This window comes from Silene latifolia, chromosome Y (genome assembly GCF_048544455.1).
Source record: "Silene latifolia isolate original U9 population chromosome Y, ASM4854445v1, whole genome shotgun sequence".
Classification (NCBI taxonomy): Eukaryota; Viridiplantae; Streptophyta; class Magnoliopsida; order Caryophyllales; family Caryophyllaceae; genus Silene; species Silene latifolia.
Genome location: NC_133538.1, coordinates 234,889,739 through 234,896,299, shown reverse-complemented (window position 1 = coordinate 234,896,299; position 6,561 = coordinate 234,889,739).

Genomic DNA, 6,561 nt, shown 5'->3' with positions numbered 1-6,561 from the left:
ACAAGAACTGAGTAGGGAAACCCTACCTTTTCGCAATCCGCTTACGCTGCAATCAACCACACAAATGCATAACAATTACCACATCGTCACCTACAACAACAGTCATATAGTTCCAATCACTAACTGCAAAACCCCATTTCCCCCAATTCATGAATAAAGACAAATCCTGTAATTAATCATCAACAACATAGGGATAAAGACTTACCGGCGAAAGAAACAAATGATGAATGCACTTGCTATGATCACACACACACACACACACACAAGGGGAGATTTAGAGAGGATTAGAGCGTCGTTTGAGTGATTAGGTTTTATGAAATGTAATAGGAAACTGTTTTGCGTTTATAAATAACTCTAATCCTTTCTAAATCAATCGCGGAAAAAATATAACCCGTCAGACCGGATACTCGGTCGAGTAAAATGTATACTCGGCCGAGTATCCTCTACTCGGTCGAGTATTCACCATACCCGGCCGAGTATTCCTCGGCAGAACCCAAACAAACTACACTCTTGGCACTACTCGGCCGAGTAGGCTCTACTCGGTCGAGTACTTAGCTTATAAAATCCGTAGTTTTACAGTTTTTCCCCTTTAAAAAGAACTTCGTCCCCGAAGTTCCAACCCAACCTATAAAACATGGACACTTAACACTAGCTCCACAAACCACTCTTCCTTCCACAACATGGCTCAAGATATCGTCTCAACTATAGCATAGGCTCCCAATACTGACACCATAACATTACCAAATAACCACAATATAATGTTGCCAACATTGTCTCACTTCCATAACACTCAATAGCACTCAATCCACAAAAGAAGATCAACCATCAAAACGGAATGTTACATTCTACCATCCTTAAAACGAACTTCGTCCTCGAAGTTTACTCAAACACATAAATATCATCTTCCAACTGTCAAAACTATCGGACTCATAATCATCATCATTCAACTGTCAATACTATTGAAATATTCACTCATTCCTAAACATCGAACTACTACAAGCACGGTCATGACCTTTAATAAAAATCAAAACAAATATCCGTCCTTTATGCTACACCAACACTCTACTTCCAATTATAGTACCATATGCACAACCATCAAAATCTCTTTTATCGCATCCTACTCCTCTTAAGATAAATGTTACGTCCTCGTAACTCACTAATACTAAATCCTAGCTATATCTTCTCATTATCCCCATCACCACCGCATGTCAAAGATAACCACTTATAATCTGAACAGTCGCCATGCATATATCTTAGGCTCTCTTACTTAAACAACTCTCATCCTTCAATTCACTCGTCACACCCCCTAACCTATACCTCAAAATCTTTAACTTAACCCAAAACTTCAACTCTTCCACATTACCGCTACATGACACACCTCTTTATATAAACTATATAAAACTCATATCACCAAAAGCATAACTCACACTCCACACTTGTACGTACACTCACACTAGATCCTCAAGTTCTTTTCTTTCATTACCGCAAAACTCATACATAACTTAACATGACACCAATTCCCAATATCCTACACTTACTATCTCAACAAAATATTATGAACCACCTGCCGCTTTCAGATCATTACAACACATATTCCACGAATCACTTGCCATGACTATGACTACCGATGCCTCATCTTAAAATAAGATCAAAATTATCAGAACAACTTCTCACAACCTGTGTCCCATCAAGAATATCACTATACCATGACAACAACGAAAACATATACAACTCTCTTTCATATCCTACTCTACTCTCATTCCCAAACTGAAACTGGTAAGAAACATCAACAAACAAAACAACAGTCTACATGTTCAACCAAAACACACAAGGAACAGCAACAAATAAAACAACAATCTATGCTTAACTGGTATGCACTTTCGAAACTCGTATCATAATCACCTCACCTACTCCACCACAACCGGTGACGGCATCGCAACACCGCCACCAACAGCCGCACCGCAGTGCGAAAATACCCGCATCACAATACTAAGTATCGTGCCCGGATCACCACCCGAGGCACCACAACCACACCGATAGACATCACAATGATACCGTCGTTTAGTACCAAAAATAATATTTATAACCTAAATACTACTAACAGAAGCTAGTGGCAGTCAGGGTCGATCCGCGGGGAGGAAGGGAATTTCAGTTGCTTTCAATCTTAATCTAACGATAACAGTGGGGGTTGTTTTGGTTGATTGATTCTAAACTAACTACCGAAAATTAAATGAAGTTTAAGTAGATAATAAAAGGTAGCTAGGAATTTCGGTTCACCATGGCTTAAGGGTCAGCTTAGTAAAGTCAAGGTCTATCCAATACCATCTCAGGATGTCAAATAGGTCGTCTAAGTCCCTATTCAAATTAAGCCTTTCGGTATCTTATCCACCTTAGAAAGAAACTAAATTACTTTCGCATTATAGTCTTTCCAATTACTTGCCAGAAGTCAAACTTTGCTAAACTCTCAATCTAGCAAGGGGTAAAAATCTCACAAAGGTAAATAAGGCCGGTACGGGTTCAACCTAGACTAAATAAAATTAACTCATGACGCCATGGATTCCCTAATTCCTAGCACATGGATATTTAGCTACTCATACTTGTGATAAAAACAACAATGAAATTAAAGAACAAAGATATTGAATGCATGATTAAACTAACGAAACAAGCAATTAACATGAGACGATAAATTTGCTTTTGGGAAACTACTCGAACAATTCTAAACTATGAACGAAATAAAGCAGTAAACTGAAATTGGAACAAAGAAATACCGAATGGAATTGTAGAGAAAAGGGAGAATCCGAAAAGCAAGCAAGGAACTTTATTGAGAAATTAATGTAAACTAAAGAATCCTAAATTTTTGATGATTAAAACTGAATACATCAAGTTACGTTATATAGGAATATAACGTAACACTTATTCCTAAACCTAATAAACAATGGGCTTAGATTAAAATCCTTTAATTCTCGTCTTTAAACTCTCGTCAGACTCGTGGAGTGGTCGATCGACCACTTGGACCAGTCGATCGACCAACAAAGATTGCACTGCATTCGTTCGACGATTCCTACAGCGCGCACCGATCTTAAAACAGCTGCCATTTCTTCGTTACTTGGTCAAATCATGCGTTCTACGCGGAGTTGGAAAGCTAAGAGGATAAGCTTTCACTTCCAATTGGAATCACTCGATTATCTGCTTTATAACTAGAGATATAGCCATCTGAAGCAGCCTGCAATGTCGAGAAGCATTCTGACGGTCTATAGACCATGTAGGTCAGTCTATAGACCACTGTAGCTGGCAATCCGCTTCTAAAACTCACGCAAATACACCTTTCAGGCCTTGAAATGCATTCTAAACCTCAAGTCCGAGTCAAATATTCATGTCCTTCCTAAGCTTAGCTTTCGGGGTCAAGATTTGGTTCATTTTCTGCTCATTTCCGCAATAATCTGCAATATTACATAAAAACACGAGAGTAGACAGAAATAGGGGAAATAGTAGAATAAACTACATATAATAGACATAAGATGCGTGGAAATAAAGATGTAAAACATCATATTATAGACACGCATCAAACTTCCCCAAACCAAACCTTTGCTTGTCCCCAAGCAAACTAAATGCAAAACTAAATCTAGATAGTAAGGAGCAAAACATGGACAAACTGAGAATCGTCTACTTAAACCAATTTAATGCATATGAATCAACTACTAATAGCGCAATGTCACGCAAACGAATTTATGCATATTTCGAAAAGATGTTGAACGTTTGACCTTGCAAGACTTTCAAGATTGGACTCTCCCGGGTCACTCTTCTCTCAACAAAGCAAATGGTAAGCAATTCATATGTAAGAGAGAAAGAGACAAAAGTCGCTCACCTAGACTCAACCAACATGATCATGCATGCAATATAGTATGATAAGTAATTCTAGCTACCGTGCACATACATTCCAACCATTCAGGGTCCATCACATGCCGAATACTTGTAAAGATTTGGATAAGTGAGGCTATGGGTAAGAAGAGGCAAAACAATATGGGAATGAGAGGGAAATAGCCAAGCTAGCATCCTAACAAACCGAATAAATACATCCACTTCTAACTCAATGAAATAAGCTCAAATGCCTTAATGAATTAGGCAAACACTTCACTAATCCAAACTTAATACTCCTCATAAAATATAAAGCAAACATAGGAGTAAACTTTTTTCTCTTTTCTTCTTTGCCGTTTCTTTTTCTTTTGTTTCCTTTTTCTTTTCGTTTTGTTTTTCTTTTTTCGGCAACCACTATATTTTTTCCATTTTTCTCCTCTTTTTTTTTTGTTTTCTCCTTCATTCATTACCAACTTCATAGAGCGCTAATCGAGCCAAAATTGATACAATACAACGAATACCACTAAAACTACTAAACTAGCTCAGCAAAGGGTAGGCTTAGTTTATGGATTGTAGCTAAAGGGTCAACTGGCAATTTTTGGCTAATGTGAAGCTAATGGGTAAAATGAACAAAAGGGATTTTCGCAAGCATTCTCCAAACATGCAATACCAACCACTAACCCGAATGTATGCAGGCAAAAAGCAATTAAATTTCATACTTGTGCAAATTGATGTTACACGATATGCAGGGAGTAACTACTCACAATCCTAAATGAAACTGGCCATGAATGACACCAGTTTATAAAGCTCTAATTCCTTAGAAAGTTTTGTAGCTTGCCAAAACTGCAAGTCAAGTCTAATTGTTCAACAAATTTTGAAACGAAATTCGAGATATTGCAAAAACTTTTGCTAAAAGATGTGAAACAATGTAAGGCTTAAGCAAATGACAACTATCAGTAATGAAATACTCCAATCTGACTCAACCTAAAATGCAAAAAATAAACGTGATTTTTTTTGAATTTTTGAAACTTTTTTCAATTTCTTTGAATTTTCTGTATAAAAGGAAAATAAATAAATAAAAAAACAATGCAAGACAAAAATGTAAACGTGAATGCAAAGCAGAATGAAATGCAACGCAAAACCCTTCCCCAAACCAAATCACACAATGCCCTCATTGTGCGAAATCATGTGTATAAATAAGCAAAGGAAATTGGGATTTTGCGATAAGAAACTAAAAAAGACATGAAATTGGGACTCGGAAACTTACAAGATTTTAAGCGCAAAAGGAAACCTCCCCAAACCAGCGTGAGCTAGAAGGTTTCAAAGAGCAGCAGATGCTACCATAAGTTCTGAAAAGAAACAAAACATACCGCGCATTATCCGAGAAAACAAAATTGGAATGGTAAATTACGTGCAAAGAATTAAAAGAACAAGGTATAGCAGCTACAGTGCTCGATCGACCGCTTTAACAAGTCGATCGGATCGACCGCTCTAACCAGTCGATCGACCAAGTTACCTGGAACAGTAGCTTCTGTGTTGCGCGAATCAGTCGATCGACCACTCTAATCAGTCGATCGACCATATTACTCGACGACGAGCAGTTCACGCTCACGAATTAACTCAATGAATCGAGTTAACTCGATCTAATAACCTGTAAATACACATAAAAAACGCGCCCAAAATTGCCCAAAAACCCAAAGTAACTGACTAAGTCGAGCTAATTATTAAAGAACACAAAACAAATAAAGCTAAATGTTTCAAAACCAAATCAAACAAAATATTTCAAACTCCGGGTTGCCTCCCGGTAGCGCTAGATTAGATGGTCCCAGCTCGACCCACTTTTCGATCATTAAAGAGCGCAAATCACTGGCCCACTACTAGGCTTCAGTCGATCGAACAGTGGCTTGGCTTGTTGCCATTAGCTTCAAGTCCGGCCTCCATAACACAGCTTTGGAAATACAACGACTTGGAACCCCATTGACCAAGTCTCTAATAGCCCTTTCCCGTGTCTTCTTCTTATTTGGGAAGGAGTCTTCAGATCCTCCTCCCGGGTCTACAAACCTGTCGAAGCCTGCACAAGAAGAGACAGAACGATATTCCTCCCGTTTGCTCCCAAGCTGGGGTGGAGGCGTTAAATCAATAGTAGTGTATAATTTAACGGGAGGAATAAAATGACTCTTAACAGAAGCAGCTAAAGAGAAGGAGCTAGTCGGACAAGCTAGATCTGCAATTACCTGATCATTGTCGTTTTGGGGAGTCACAAGTGACGAATCATCATCATTAAAGGAAAAGAGATCCGTCTGCATAGGCTCTGTCCCATAAATTGCGGCCTCCAAGGCATCCAACCCGGCCTTCCAAAAAGGAGACTCACCATACACATTGTCGTCCTTCATATCGTTAGAGCAGTAACATTGCTCTCCGTGGTCACTATACTCGATCGAGCATTCTCCTCTAGCACATTACTCGATCGACAGATCCCACAAGAATCGTTTGATCGAAGTCGTCTTCCTCGATTGTGCACGATCGAACAGTCTTCTTTGTCCGTTCGGTCAAATTTTTCTTGTGCGCAAAGCAATGAAGTATTCAAGAAATACTTCATCGTCAACAACATCATCAATTTTCGAGTCGTACATATTGGCATCTTGCTTTCAGCGACTACTTGAGCCAAGAGAAGCTCAAGTCTTTTGAAAGAAGCTTCTCTCTGTT